The sequence below is a fragment of the Leopardus geoffroyi genome, chromosome B1 (assembly GCF_018350155.1).
Source record: "Leopardus geoffroyi isolate Oge1 chromosome B1, O.geoffroyi_Oge1_pat1.0, whole genome shotgun sequence".
Classification (NCBI taxonomy): Eukaryota; Metazoa; Chordata; class Mammalia; order Carnivora; family Felidae; genus Leopardus; species Leopardus geoffroyi.
Genome location: NC_059327.1, coordinates 153,411,510 through 153,428,297, shown reverse-complemented (window position 1 = coordinate 153,428,297; position 16,788 = coordinate 153,411,510). Strand labels below are relative to the sequence as shown.

Below are 16,788 nucleotides of genomic sequence, written 5' to 3'. Positions count from 1 at the left end.
TATACTTTCAATTAAATATCAAAACAAAATGCTATTTACTGAACATAATTAGGCCAAATCTAACTCTTAGGCTAATACTTTATAACATCAATCAATCAGCCTTTCTCTTGACCTCCAAGAAATTAATCTATTGTTAGAGCTAATACAATATTCGTTGTAGAAAACAAATCAATATATTCTATGTCTGTTTTACCTATATAAATAAAATCATGACAACTCTGATACACTGTCATTTGGCCAATAAATTGAATTTAAATGATATGTTGATTAGGAAACTAAATTCCTACAAAAAATTGTTATGTTACAATTCCTGTTATGTTACAATTCTTAAGAGGTGAAATTCTCATAAGTAAAACAGAAAATCCAAGATTTTAACTTAATTAGTACTGATGGTACAACTTATGTTAAGAGTCTTTAAAGTCATGAACTAATTATTTACCCCAGCTGTTTTATTATGCTCCAGATGAACTGCATAAAATGTATAATATATGTTGTATTTCCTATAACTATCATATATACAATCACATAATATATAAAATAATAATATACAATTATAAAATAAATATAATAAAACCTTTGCACTTTAAAAATTTAATATTAAAATATTTTATCTAAATTCACTTATTCTGTAAAAAATAACTGTAAATTTCTTTGTTTATATTTATTTGTATATCTGACACAACAGTGCTCTAAGTCAATACCTTTTTGAATAGTGACAATAATTCAGTACCTTTCCATAAATTTCCCAAGACAAGGATGATTGTTTCTGGCTCCAAAGGAATAAAAAATTAGACTCTTAAAAAAAAAAAAAAGTTATTTTTATCCTCAATTAATTTATAATGGTCTATTCTCTTATGGAAATATAGCAAATAATCAACAACATGGAATTAATATACAGAATAATAAAGACAGATGAAGAAAAAGATACTGGGAAAACAAACTATTCCAATAATAGCAAGTGTAACAGACATCTAATGTGTTGAAGAACTTATGAAAGCAACAATAATTATTCTTAAGTATGATACCAACTAATAGACCAGAGACAGGGGTTATAGGCCTATGGAGAAGAGAACACAAATACTCCTTTTAACAAGATAGATTTAAAGGGAGAACTCCAAAGTATATTCAAGTCAAATCAATCATGCTCCAGAAAGAGCTCCATGAAAGCAAAAATTTTACTCTATTGTTCATAACCATAATTCTTAGTACCTAGAACCCTGCTTGGCATGTGGTTAGCACTTGATAAATATTAAATGAATATATGAATGAATGAACCTCTTGAATAGAAGCCTTTTGTAAGTTAGACAAAGAAGTGAAAATAAAAATTCCAAAGGCAAGGGGTGCCTGGGTGGCCCAATCAGTTAAGCCTCCGACTCTTGGTTTCAGCACAGTTCATGGTCTCATCATTTGTGGGATTGAGCTTGAGATTCTCTCACTCCCTCTCCTTTGGTCCCCTCCCTGTCACGTGCTCTCTCCCTCTCTCTCTCTCTCTCTCTCACAGTAAATAAATAAACAAACAAACATACATACAAACATTTAAAGAGACTAAGAGGGGCACCTGGGTTGCTCAGTTGGTTAAGCCTCTGACCTTAGCTCAGGTCATGATCTCACAGTCCGTGGGTTTGAGCCCCAAATCGTGCTGTGTGCTGACAGCATGGAGCCTGGAGCCTGCTTTAGATTCTGTGTCTCCCTCTCTCTCTTCCCCTCCCCCACTCATGCTCTGTGTGCTCTTGCTCTCAAAATTAATTAATTAATTAATTAAACAATAATTTTTTTAAATATTAAAAAAGACTAAGAAATAAGTTTATAAAAAAAAAATCGAAAGGCAGGAATGATATCCTAAACTTGAATGGTTAAAGGGATAAATACTATAAAATGGTATAAAAAGTCAAAATGGTATTTTAAAGTATACAAATCCCTAAAGAATCCCCACGGTACTTGGGGGAAAAAACTGATTACAGGTCTGGTAGAAAAGGTACAAGATGTGCCTGGAATATTGTGCAAACAACAATGCAAATGAAACAATAATAGACAATTTTAGTGATGTCAAAAATATAAGGATCCAAATTAGAGAAACCTCCACTGGTTAATACTGAGATATATGTGGATGAAATCAAATAATATCTAAAACTGGCTTAAAAATAATCCACTGGGATGGGTTGGTGGGGTGCTTGATAGGATCTATAGATAAAACACAAACAATTTTGAGTTAATAAATAGAATCTAGGTAATGACTCCTTGACAGTTCATTATACCAGACTACATTTTTCCACGTGTGAAAATTTCCCTTAAAAATATTAACTAGAGTTTAAATGTAATGTATCCTGATATACAGGTAGTGTTTTGCAAAAATGAAATACACTGTTTTAACAAAATGACATTTCTTGTTTCATAAAGGTTTATATTTCATATTCTTAAGTAAATGCTTAAAAAATAAAGAAATGATATAGAAAAAGAAATATGTAATAAACATACAATTTTGTATTTCTAGAACTCTGATCATCTTTTGCTTATAAAATGGTCTCTCCTTCTTAACAAATAATTAGGCTTGCGTGTCAAGCTAGACCAAGCAGACAACTCCTCTAGAATGTGTGTCACAACTTTTAGATAAGAGTAAGCCTAAAAAACTTGTAGGATGTAATATAAGGACATCATGTCCAGCAATTAGCTGGAATATGTCTAAGAGATGAAGAGATGAACTGGCATCAGAGATCTCTTAAGCATTTAGTTTCAGCCATACCTAAACTCCTGGGTAAAAGTAATGTCCTTACTTTTTTTTAAGGTATTTTAAGTTAGAATTATTTCACTTTCAATCTAAAATATGTTAATGAATATAGGCCAATAATGACCAATGATAGAATCAGATGATAATTAAATTGAGATAGTTTTGTAAATCAACTAGTATGGATACTATATGTATAAGAAGTTAGAAGAATGGTCCCTATTAAATCAGATGCAGGACAGTGAAAAAAAATCTAAGGTAAACCAGAGGATCATGCCCACAGTGATTGGTTTAACGGCTTGATAAGAATATTGCCAGTGAGATAACCAGCTGCCTTAGGATACTAGATAAAGAAAGATGGTTAGGCACAGATTTATTGCAATTCATATGCAAATACCTTCAATATATTAAATGTGGAATTACTGAACAAGTAAAGACTGAAAAGAATAGCCCTGATACACATAGGAGAAGGCAGAAAAAAATTAAAATAATAATAAGTAAAAACTAGAAAGAAGACTACTGACCATATTAGTACAATTTATTAGTCAGAATCTGTGGAGAGGAGGACCTAGTGAGAGTTTAATATAAGAATCATAGCTTAATGTATATTAATTCTTTTGAGTTCCAGGACATATTGGAGTTAAATATAAAAATAGTTTATAAGTCATTTGTCTTTATGGGCACAGTCACTCTTTTGCTGTTCGTGTTTTTAGTATACAGCTTAAAAGCAAAACAAAACAAAAAGAATTTCCAATTAATTTTATACATCAAAACATAGAGATTTTGAGGCTTTTATTTCATAATTAAAGTCAGAATTTTGGTGCCAGTATAAAGTATATTCATGCAAATATCACACATTAAGGGAAAGTACCTTTGTTATACTAGGAAATACAGGAAATATAAGAGTAAACTCACAATTATAAGAGAAGGCAAGGAGGATTTGCTTGAATAAATAAAGTAACATTTCAAAGAATAGATGATTTTATTCAGGTTGCTCTGTGAATGTTTGTTTTATTCCAATAGTATTCAGTATTTGCTCAGAAAAAAAAAAGAAAAATAAATGCTTCTAAAAGAAATAATGTTTCAAGTATGAAGTTGTCAATGAAATGCATTTCTACACCAAATAAAAAATGTATTTGTATTTTACTTAGTTTTATATTCATAGAAATTCTCATTTCCAATGTACAGATAAGAAAACCTACACTTCATTCAATTTTCTGCATTTCCCACCTATTTCAATCAAAAGTAAGCTAAAGGGTTTTTATTCCTTCTTCAAAATTGTTCAGAGTTACCATAGCAAGTTTTTATAGTTATTTCACAGTCCTATTTTAATAGATTATTGTATATTGATACTTCATTTAATATAGTTTCTCAGTTAAAAAAGAAAGAAAAAAATCTTGGTTTTAATACTGTGAAGTCTCTTAAAATCTCATTTAAATGGCTTAAACATCACTCTGCAAAAAAAGCAAAAAGACATACATTTCTCCTTATGTAATTATTGCCTAATTTTATTTAAGTTTATGTATTTATTTTGAGAGACAGAGAGAGTGTGTGAGTGGAGAAGAGCAGAGAGAGAGAGAAGGAGAGAAAGAACCCCAAGCAGGCTCTGCTCAGAACCCAACACAGGGCTCAATATCACAAATCGTGAGATCATGACCTGAATTGAAATCACAAGTTAGACGCTTACCCAATGGAGCCACCCAGGTGCCCTAGCTGTTGCCTAATTAAAAAAAAAAAAAAAAAAAGTACTTAAACTGAACACACAGCATTCTTTTATAAACTTTTAAATGATTTATTAAGTAGTAACTAAATCACATAATTAATTATTTAACATACAGAGATAATGATATTTAGGAGACATCATCTCTCAACACTGCATTAAAAAAAATTTTTTTAATGTTTATTTAGTTTTGAGAGAGAGAAAGAGAGAGAGAGAGAGAGAGAGAGGAGAGACAGAGAATGAGTGGGGAGGGGCAGAAAAAGAGGGAGACACAGAATCTGAAGCAGGCTCCAGGCTCTGTGCTGTCAACAGAGCCCAACACATACTGTGAGATCATTACCCGAGCCAAAGTCAGATGTTTAACCACCTGAGCCACCCAGGCACCCAAACACTGAATTTTTAAAATGCACCTGACAAACATTTATAAAAGTCGATACATGCCTAGCTTTTCTATATTCCATGTATATGATAGAATAGATATAATCTGTCTTCTGAAATGGGGTGGGAAAGGAGGCAATGGTTTGAAAACCAAATAAATGACAAATGTACAAAAAACACCAAATGTAAAGTTCGGGTGGAAGAAAGTTACCAAAAGCTGTTACAGAGAATGGTGTGAGGGGGACAAAGTTATCACAGAAGGCTTAATTGAGATGATATTTAAGGTGAGCCGTCCAGGATGATTTAGAGCCACAGCTCCATAAGAGCATAGCCTGTTCAATGGCCTTAATCCTGGAAAGGGTTTGGTATATCGTTCGAATGAGAAACAGTCCTGACTGACACTGGCTACTAGGGCACAAGTGGTGGAGCATCATGGGATTTGACTGGCATAATAGGCTGCGTCAGACTAAAGAGAATCCTATGTGTCAGAGCAGGAACCATGGAGTTTACTCTGAATGGAAAACTCCCAGAACATAAAGCTAGTGGTTGGGGTAGGGTGGGGAAATGTTGGCTGATAGTGCTACTGTATAATGTGATTTAGGTTGTAAAAAGATCACTGGGCTATTTATGAAGAATACATTGGAGTTTAGAATTCCAGTAATGATTCCTTGTGCATTTTACCTACAAAAAGCAAACACTGAAACTTCTTAAAAAAATTAGGTGAGACTCTCCATATAAATATAATTACATATATTTCTTTACAGTGGTACCACTAGATTACTATTCAATTTTTCAAGTGTGTGATTTTCCTGACAAAAGCATACTAAATTACATATAAAAGTTCTTTTAAAAACACTGCATTTGAATTTCCCCTACAACTATATTTTTGTATTTGGTATTATATATATATATATATATATATGTATTTTATATATTTTGTATATATGCCTCTGGTATCATGCGGGTACTAAACATCACAATGTGCACATGGCAAACCACGCAACAAACAATATTGCAGCCTTAAATACCAACAGTGTTGTATCTGAAAAATCCAGGCTTACCAAGTCCCTGTGAGTAACATAAAATGACTAGGAACCAGAAACATTACAGAGAGCAAGATGGAGTCACTCATGTCAATCAGGGACCTGTGTCAAGCAATGATGCAAGAATTATGGGCATTGCAACTACCAGATATCCCCATGATCGACACCAGATGATGACACAGTCTGAACTGTTAACCAGCAGAAACACAGGAGGTCTGAAAAGGCCCAAGACTGATTAAATCCTTTAAAAGAGAGGATTTGTGCAGCAAACTGTCAGACTCCTCAGACACTGACCCTTCTAAGTCTGTCTACTTCAAAAAGGCAGCGGCCTCTGAAGACTCTGCCTCATCTCTGAAAAGAACAGAGATCCTTCACTGCTTGAACACTCAAGCAGTAAATGCCGAGAGAGATCACCCGGACCCCAGACCCAGGCCTTATTTCAACTGTGCACCCGCAGAGTGACTTCTAGTTTAGCTCCTTAACTTCCTACCCGCCTCCCTTTCTATCTTATTTGTGTGACTTGTCTTGTGCCTCGCTTTGCGGGAGGTGTGAGAAGCCAAATTAAACGTGTGGTGAAATATCGTTGATTTCGGGATCTTCAACCTGCATTGTTAACCTTGCTTTATGACTGAATAAACATGACATTATGGAAACACACAACTCGTGTGTGAGCCTTCATAGCCTTCTTATAACAAGCATACAACTTTGTCCCGCATCAATTTACCATTAAAACAAGATGCAATCACAAGGATAAAAAGAAACTGAAATTAACTTGGCAAAATGGTGGAAGGAGAGGTGCCCTGCTCTAGTCCCTCCCACAGAAACTCCCATTAAGCAACTCTCCATGAGGCTTTGGGAGACTTCTAGAACACAGGCGGAAACGTTACAGTTCACCTGCCAAACAAGACAAACAAAAGACCTGAGAAACACTGCATTAAAAGGATAAGAAAAGCAGTGCTGCTTTTACCGCCACACCCCTCCCGGAAGTGCATTAGCACAGCGCTGAGAAAGTCCCCGCCCACATTTCCTCTTGTGAGGGAGAGACCTAGAGGGAGTCCAACTCCATGGACTTCTCCAACACTGACAGAGAAGCCCACTTCTGATTCAACTGTGAACAACGTGGGGTCCGGCACGTTTAGACCATCCGGGGGCAGCGAGGAATGAGGAAAACGGTCGGGGTTTTCTGTGACCAGTCCCTGGAATCTCAGTGATGCTGGCCCCTCGCCCTTCGGGCCAACCACAGAGCACAAGGGTTTGCTCTATCACACAGCTTTCCCAATGCCACACACGGATGAGGAGCCTGTCACCAAGCTTGCTCTGCCTCATCCTCAGGGCCTCCCGCAGCGGAACCCACACCTGGAGCCCTTCTCCACGGCAGACCCTGCCAGTCACCTGGCAATCAGAAACCCACCTACCAGTCTGTGCGCGGCACCACTGGCAGTCTCATCCCCCTGAAAAGCCTCACCAACAGCTTTCGCCCAATGCTGGAGCTTGTCTGGAGGCCGCCTTCATCGCCCTGCAAGGGGCTTCCTGAACCCTGCGCGCCACTCACGTCAACGTTGACGTAAAGCCCTGCTCCTGGCCACGCCCACCCAGAAAGCCCCGCGGGGAACCGTAGCTTTACAGAGCCCAGTTAGCAGTTTTGCCTGACAATCGAGCCCAGCCAGCCGCTGCAGGTGACCTCAGCGATTTACTGGCGGTGTCCTCACCAGAACTCAGAGCTCAGCAAAACAGCCCTGCCGAACTGCAGGGCCGTGGCAGTGTATCCTGCCCAATTGTGGACCCTGAGACCCCAACCCTGATCCTTATCCAATTGCAGACCCTGGCAACAGGTCACCCACCAGGCAAAGACAGGTCAGCTGGCCCTGCTGAAACTCTGAACCCACCAGGCAGCCCCAGCCCCCTCCAGAATGGATTCCAAGAGAGGGAACTGGCTCACTATGGACACCACCAACTGATGTGCCCAGAATTGTTGGCTGGCTGATGTTGGCTTGCACCCTCAGGAGTTTCCAGGTGAAATCTGAAATTGGCCCCATACATGGAGGACAAGAAGAGACTGAAGAAAGAGGCAGACCACTCCAGATTGGTAGGTGGCAATTCTAATAAGCAAGGAAACTTACTTGGGAGGCTTGTTAGGCATTTTCAAGATAAGTAGATCTCTACCCCAACCTACCAGAATTTTAAGTTTATATAGAGGCCTTCACTGGGTTCAATCAGGTATACAGTGTAGATGGTCTCAACAACACATTACTATCTTAACGATATTTCTTTGAAACAGCGTCTAGTATGGATAAAGCAAGTGGAATGCATGTTCCAAGGACAAGGGAAGGGGTGTAGAGCTTCCAATTTCCTGGGTCCAGCCTGTGGGTCAAATGTTGGTCATGTTCTCTTGATAATGTCCTCCAACAATCCACCCCTCTTGAGGAGCTCTTATAATCTTACACACACCTCATTCCCCTTCCACACTGTGCCCTGAGAGGTCCGCAAGGGCTTTCACTGGCATAGAAGTTGCTTGTTTGGCAGCTTTCTGGCAGTATTGGAAGCAGATGCTACAGCGACAGTACAGGCGTATGCAAGAGAAAACACAGGTTAAAATAATGATGCCCGAAATAAGTAACATTTTTTTCCCCAGGAGCTCCAAGATCTAAACCACTAATTTATTAAGTCCCCTAGGCTGAGAGTTGGATCATTCAGGGCATTCATTTATTGACTAATGTGATTTAATAAAGATAATACATTAGCTGACTCATGGGTGTGAACACACAACATTCTCTTTGAATGACAACACAGTTGCTTCCTTGCAAGGTAGTGATAATGTCCAAGGCACTCCTATTTTGGAGGACAGCTTGTCTCCTTAGACACATTTCCAGTGTTCAGGAGAGACTGGCTTTATCAGCTGTCATTCAAGCCTTGCTTGGCGAATGTAGTAAGGGCTTCTATGTACGCAATAACATCCTCCATGCCAATGGAGGGGATAAAGGTGGTGTCCTGGATGACTGTACCAGTGGAACACAGGATGTGCTCATCTGCCATTGAGGAGAGGGAGGTTGGCAATGGTTACCATGAGGCAGATTCCCCTTTGTGCCCAGGGTAAACCCAGAGTGCCATGGTTCAACCACCCAAGTGGAAGCTAAGCCCAGTGCAGAGCCCAATGCAGGGCTTGAACTGCCAACCCTGAGATCAAGACCTGAGCTGAGATTAAGAATTGGACACTTAACTGACTGAGACACCCAACCACCTCCAGCCAAACTTTTCTTAGTTCAGGTCACTAGCTACTAGCTTCTGTGGTTCATAATTGTTTCCATTCAGATGGTGTCAGTGTTGAGGTGAATAGTGACTACAGTCCTTGTGGGCAGATTGTCCTGACCAGATTCATCTGTATTCCAGGCATCAATGGGAATTTCCCCCAGTCCCTCTCTGCAGGACACAATGGCCACCACAGAATAGGGGTGGGGGCATTTGGAGTATCTACCCACTCTGCAGGGCCTAGTAGCATCTACATTTCTAGAGCCAGTGGTTTGGAAGACAGGATACTCCTCTGTTGCAAATAGGCATGCCACTTAGTCAAAGTGAGGGTGAGTCATGGCTCACTTTGTCTCTGCCACTGTGTCCAGCACCATTACTTCCAGAGTCACAGACACATCTAACTGAAATGGTAGCCCTGCTTAAGAGACGGCCAGAGCTTTAATCTACTTCACCAGTATTTTTGACTGCTCAAAGGTGACTTGCTGCTCTGATCCCCAGCCCCACACTTGCCCTTTATTTATTCAGCAATATAAGTGATAAAGGTACAATGCTAGGTAGGCAATAAAAGTCCTCTAAAACCCCCAAACCCTACAAATACTTGCACCTCTTTCATACTCTTAGGCTTGCGCCTAATCAATTACAGTTTCTGGGTAGGCTTACACCTAATCAATTATGGCGTCTGGAACAACACATTTCTTACCTGACCAAACAACTCCCAAAAACTTTATGGCGGTACCTAAACCTTGAATTTTCTGGGGGTTCACTGCCTGTCATCTCCCTTGCAGATGTCCCAGCAAAGTCTGTAGAGTGTCCTGCAGCAGAAGCAAGTCTTCACATGTTATCATTATATCATCAATGTAATGAGCCCATTTTACTGATGTGTGGAAGGAGAACAGGGGCAGGTCATGGGTTACTATCCCATTACATACTGTGGGTTTATGCAGGTAACCCAGAGGAAGCACTTGAAAGATCCATGATGCTCCTCCCACATCAAGGTAAATTGATCTTGTGACTTAGCAGCCAGGGATATATTTAAAAAAAAGTATTGACTAAATCTAGCAGAGTATGGTACATTTCTAGGACAGTGGTCAAGGTATCTAAGATGGTGGCAATGTCAGGCACAGCTTCATAGATGGGAGATAACACGCTGTTCAGTTCTTGATAGATATCATCTATCATGAGCCATGTGACTTTTTTATCAGCCAAACTGGGCTGTTGGAAATAATATGGGCAGAGTGTACGATACACAGCTGGTGCAGCTCTTGGATATTTCTCCTATTTCATTGTGCCCCTGGGCAATTTATATTGTGTGACAGTTACCACTCTTCCTTGGGGGGGAGGCAGGTTTGGCAGCTTCTCGTTAGTGTTTCCCCCAGCACTTGTGGAATTTACCAATCGAAGTTTGTAGAGCATGACTTTATAGGATATCAGTGTTAAGTATGTTTCTTGGTATTGGAGAGATAAAACTCTCATATTCTCATGGAAAAGAATGCCCAGTTAGCAATGTCAAAAAGACCTTCTTGACCGTAACTATTTGTCCTGTATAACCATTGGTGGCACTGAGGAGGCCAGAAAACTTTTGAGGGCTAGTATCATCTAGAGTTATCATCTTTTGTTTATTTCTGGGGAACCAGTGAATATTGAGCTCAACCTGGTGTCTGGTCACCTCCAGTGGCCCTCTCCTGCAGGCAGTCTTGGCTTAAATTATATAGTCAGGGCATGGGAGGCACCTACCCTGAGTAGGACTGTATTCCTGAGGTCTTTGCTGAAACAGGAGGGGCATCAGAGAGGGTAGGGGCAGGTGAGAAAGGTCTTAACTGTTGTTAAGGTTTTAAGGCTTTACACAGGCCACCCAGCATAGTGTTGGTATACTGGTCTATCTTTGTAGGTGGGGTCATGGCAACAGTGAGGTCAAGCCACATATGCTTCTACGTGACTTTTATTGGACCCTTTACACATGATTGGAATAGCCTTTTAGCTTTTCAAGTTCCCTCTCTGTGTTGGGTCTTTCCAATAGCCTGTACCCATTCCTAGGATTTGTGAAATTACCCCAGATGAATCATGGATTTCCCAACATTATGTATGCTTACCCGTGACTGGCTCAGGATATCTATTCCATACTATGTGATGGGTGTGGACTGTAGTGTCTCACTTTCATTTCTACAGTGAATATGTGACCTAATCAGGACCTTGAAACATAAGGGCATAGATGGTCTGTCCCATTCCCAACTCCCTAAGAATTTTTGTACATTCTCTATAGATTTCCAGGGTCCTACATGCCCAGGGAGAACCCCTTCATTGGACTCAACCTCCCTGAAGGCTAGAATAATGCAAACTATAAGGGAATGAGTATCTTGAACCCCCCAAATGCAGTGTGGGTGCTGCCAGAGGACAGAGAGTGTGGTGATGTTCCTGCCTGGTCAAAGAAGTACCATTGCTCTTCCACATCCCATAGCTGCACTAACCCTCTAACCATGTCTGGATACTTTCCCTGGCCTTTTACTGGAATTTGGCAGCTATTATCAGTAAGCTCAGCAGGAGTAAGCTCATCATGAACATTTCCTGATTTAGGGCCTGCCCCACTGGGTGGCATTGTTGTTGTTGTGGTTTTGCTTTCCTTTTTTTTTTTTTTTTTTTTTTTAAGTTTATTTTTGAGACAGAGATAGAGCATAAGCAGGGGAGGGGCAGAGAGAGAGAGAGGGAGACACAGAGTCCCAAGCAGGCTCCAGGCTCTGAGCTGTCAGCACACAGCCTGGTGTGGGGCTGGAATCCACGAACTGTGAGATCATGACCTGAACTGAAGTCGGACCTCCAACCGAGCCACCCAGGCACCCCTGCTTTCCTTTGTATTAGGAGTTGGATGGCATGGTCCCATGAAATTTCATCTATTTCACTGTCAATTATCACAACATCCTTCTCTTTGCTCTCCTAAATCCTCCAGGGATTCCACCTGGAGGGTTCTAATCGGGCTTTGTCAAAGCGCTTGGAACTTAATTCAAGGCAACTTGCACCCTCCTACCTTTGCAAAACAGCATGCTAAGGTCTCCAATTTATATTATAATTCTATTCTCCCACCTTATCTATTCGACCCAAAGCTAGCAGAGTAGTGGAGAGCCACATGTTCTACTCTAACTCAGCCCTTCTTTCAAATTTCTAATTTGAACTTCAGCCTCGAATTGGACACAGTGGCCAAACTGACCACAGCAGGGGCCAGAACACTGTGTCAGCTATTTGTTCCCCTCTTTGCTTCAGTCCAATACGCATCAAGCCAGCCACTGACTTGGAAGCATCCCCATACTAACATGATACACAAGTATCTAACATATGGATCACCCCTCCACACATAAAGGTCAATGGCCAACTCAGGATTTCCCCCATAAATGTTTGTTTTGTTTTGTTTTGTTTTGTTTTTCCTAAGACCTATTTATCTGGTCTTCTACTAGCTAGCCAAGTATTAGTGAGCTCCCTCAGCAGCTTCCCAGGTGAAATCTGAGGCTGACCTTGCACATGAAGACTAGAGAGAATGAGGAAAGAGGCAGGCCATTCCAGATTGATAGGTGGCAATTTTAATAAGCAAGGGAATTTACTTATGAGGTGTGTCTTGGTCTGTCACAAGATGAGTAGATCTCCACTGCTTTTCAACAGAATCCTAAAAGTTTATATAAAGGCCTTCAGTGGGATCTGTCACATATACCATCGAGATGGTCACAACAGCACATTGTCATCTCAAGGCTGTGTCATTATGGGAAGGCAAGGGGAATGCACATTCCAAGGATGGGGAAGGGGTGAGGAGCCTCTGATTGCTAGGTCTAGGTCATAGGTCAGTGTGTACTTATGTCCTCTCAGTAACCTCATCCAAAAGCTGACTGGTGAAATCTTTCCTTTGCCAAAGCCAGCCTGTCAGACTGGAAGAGATCTTCAAATGTGCAGAAATAAGGCAAGAATGCAAGGATTAGGAAGAAACAGGAAAACATGACACCTCCAAAGGAAGCTAATAAATCTCTAGCCACTGATCTTAAAGAGATGGGGATCTATGAAGGCCCAAAGAAGAATTCAAAACAATTCTCTTAAAGAGGCTCAGTGAACTACACATAATGGTATGAAACAAGATATAAATAATTGTGAGGAAGACAGGTATTCACAAACACATTTAAATTAAACAACATATTTTTAACAACTTTTTGGTTCAAGAAAAAATCAAAGAAGAAATTAGAAAGTACCTTGAGAGGGGCACCAGGGTGGCTCAGTCAGTTAAGTGTCCAACTTAGGCTCAGGGCATGATCTCTCAGTTCGTGGATTCAAGCCCCACGTTGGACTCTGTGCTGACATCTCAGTCTGGAACCTGCTTGGATTCTGTGTCTCCCCCCTCCCCCCCCCCCTCTGCTCATGCTCTGTCTCTCTATGTCTCTCAAAAATAAATAAATGTTAAAAAATATTAAAAATAAAAGGAAGTACCTTGAGAAAAATTAAAACAAAAACACAGCATACCAAAACGTATAGGATGCAGCAAAAGTAGTAAGGGGGGAGTTTATAGCAATAGATAATGACCTCACAAAAGAGAGAAAGCTCTCAAATCAACAACCTCAACAAACAGGAAAAAAAAAAAAAATGAAGCTCAAAGTTAGCAGAAGAAACGAAATTTTAAGATTTAGAGCAGAAATAAATTAAAAATAAAAATAGAAAAGCAAAATTGATGTGATTTTTTAAAGATAAAATTTTTTAAAAATACTTAAACTTACTAAAAAAAAAGAGCGAAGTCTCAAATAAATAAAACCAGAAATGAAAAGGGAGACATTACAACTCATGCCACAGAAATTTTGAAAACATCATAAAGGATGTTTTCATCCTTTATATAATAAAGGTTATTATATATCAACAAATTGGACAACCTATATGAATTGGATAAGTTCCTAGAAACACAATTCACCAAGACTGAACCAAGAAGAAAGCTTGAACATTGCAGTTATAATCAAGGAGATAGAATCATTAATGGAAAACCTCCCAACAAATAAAAATCAAGGTGAATTCTACCAAACATTTAAAAATAATAATAACAATTCTTTTTTTAAAAGCTTCCAAAAATATACAGAGGGAGCATTTCCAAACTTATTTTTGAGGCAGCATCACTTCAGACAAAGAATTGAAACCATAGAACTAAAAGAAAACATACTAGAAAAATAATTCTTGATATTGGCCTTGCCAGTGAATTCTTGAATGTGACACCAAAAGCACAGGTAAGAAAAACACAGACAGACAAATGAGACTAGATCAAGCTGAAAGGCTGCTGCACAGCAAAAGAAATAATCAATAAATGTAAGGCAAACTATGGAATGAGAAAACTATTCGCAAATCATATATCTGATATGGGGTTAATATCCAAAATATATAGGGAACTTTTATAACTCACTATCAAAAAAACCAAAAAACTCAAATTAAAAATGAGCAAAGGACTTTTATAGACATTTCTCCAAAGAAGACATACAAAATTCCAACAAGTATATGGAAAGGTGCTCCACATCACTAACGATGAGGGAAATGCAAGTCAAAACCATTGGAAGATATCACCTCACACCTGTTAATATGGCTATTATTAAGAAGATGAGTCATATATAATAAGCTTTGAGGAGAATGTGGAGAAAAGGGAACCTTCATACACTGTTGATATGACTGCAAAATGGTGTAGTCATTATGAAAGATAATATGGACGTTCCTCAAAATTAAAAATAGAACTACCATGTGATCCAGAAGTCCCAGTTCTGAATATTTATACAAAAGAATTGAAATTGGGATCTCATAGAGATATTTGTACTTTCATGTTCATTGAAGAATTATTCACAGTAGTCAAGATGTGGAAACAACTGAAATGTTAATTGATGGATGAATGGGTAACGAAAACATGTAGATAATGTGTGTAGACATATGATAGAATATTAGTCATCCTTGCAAAAGAAGGAAATCCTGTCATTTGCTACAATGTAGATGGACTTGGAAGGCATTATGCTAAGTGTAATAAACCAAACATAGACAGATACTACATGATCCCACTTCTATCAGGAATCTAAAATAGTCAAACTCATTGAAGCAAAGAGGAGAGTAGAGATGACCAAGGTTTGGGGAAGGGGAATCAGAGACATTGATCAAAGAGTATGTAGTTTTATTTATGAAAGATAAATAAGTCCAAGAGATCTACTGTACAGCATAGTGCATATAATTAATACTATACTGTATCCTTAAAAATTTAAGATGATCATATATTAAATGTTCTTAAAAAAGAGGGGGGAAGGAAACTTCTAGAGGTTATGGTTAAGTTTAAGGCATTGTATATGGTGACAGTTTCATAGGTGTATTCATATCTTTAAATTCATCATAATGTCTACATTAAATATGTAAAGCTTTTATTGTATGTCAATACTTCCTAAATGTTTTTAAATAAATAAAGGGGGCTCCGTGGTGGCTCAAGTGGTTAAACATCTCATTATTTATTTTGGCTTAGGTCATGATCTCACATTTCCTGAAATTGAGCCCCGTATTGGGTTGTGTGCTGCCAGCATGGAGCCTGCTTGGGATTCTCTCTCCCCTCTGTCTCTACCCCTCCCTTGCTTGCACTCTTCCTTCTCTCTTTCAAGATAAATAATTAAGTAAAATATCAATCAATCAATCAATCAGGAAAAGAGCACACTGAAATAGAGAAACTATGAGATGATAAATGTAGTTATTTTTATGCCCCCTACCCCCTCCAAAAAATAATAAAAGAAATAGAAATAGCAAAGGACAATATTTACGGTCTCAGGGAGTCAAAGGACTCAAGTGAGCTAGAATGGCCTTTGCTCAGGTTACAGGGGCTTTTCACTTCTAGGACACTGTTTCTAGGCATACCCTGACATTGACATATCTTCTAGAGATAATAATTGTGATGTCTTAATCTTTAATTTCTTTTAATATTTATTTATTCTTGAGACAGAGACAGAGCGTGAACAGGGAAGGGGCAGAGAGAGAGGGAGACATAGAATCCGAAGCAGGCTCCAGGCTCTGAGCTGTCAGCAGAGAGCCCGACGCAGGGCTCGAACCCATGAACTGTGAGATCATGACCTGAGTCCAAGTCGGACGCTTAACCAACTGAGCCACCCAGGCACCCTGTGATGTCTTAATCTTTAAATGTTGCCAATAAAACTTCACTTTTTAAAAACGTGGTATGAGCTAGCAAAGTATGATACAAATTATGTGTAGGCCTACTTTGGCAGAACTGTAATATGGAGGTCTTTGGTGATGATCAAGAACGGTTTCAGTGTTGTATCGGGACTGAAGGTACTGGAAGTTATTTATGGAGGTAGTGATGTGAGGATGCAGAGTGACTTACTATAAGATATGCTTTTTAAAAAATTTTTCTGTGAGTTTATAGCTGAAAAGGGGTATGGATTGAAGTTTGGAATGTATGTATAAAGAGATACATAGTTGGATAGATGAAGATATATTTTGAGATTGAATTTTAGATCTCATTAGTATGCTATAGGAATGATTTAATAGAGAGAAATAGAAATTGATCACATATGAGAGAAAAGCAATAATTGCAATAATGAGATCTTGAAAGAAATGTAGACTCCAGAGTGAAAATTGAAGGCTTGATTTTATAAAAAGAAACTAAAAATAAAAAATAGAGAATACTGTACAGCAGGTATAAG

The 16,788-nt window shown here is 38.9% G+C and overlaps 2 long non-coding RNA genes across 2 annotated transcripts in view; one reads left to right on the top strand and one right to left on the bottom strand.

Moving 5' to 3' along the window:
- The window catches only part of LOC123595925, a 71,737-nt gene extending 64,385 nt beyond the window's left edge, over positions 1–7,352 (bottom strand). Inside the window, exon 1 of the long non-coding RNA XR_006711434.1 lies at positions 7,279–7,352. This is a non-coding gene — a long non-coding RNA (uncharacterized LOC123595925). The remainder of the gene's footprint in view (positions 1–7,278) is intronic.
- Positions 7,286–16,788, top strand: part of LOC123595924 — a 28,715-nt gene continuing 19,212 nt past the window's right edge. The window contains exon 1 of the long non-coding RNA XR_006711433.1: positions 7,286–7,949. This is a non-coding gene — a long non-coding RNA (uncharacterized LOC123595924). The remainder of the gene's footprint in view (positions 7,950–16,788) is intronic.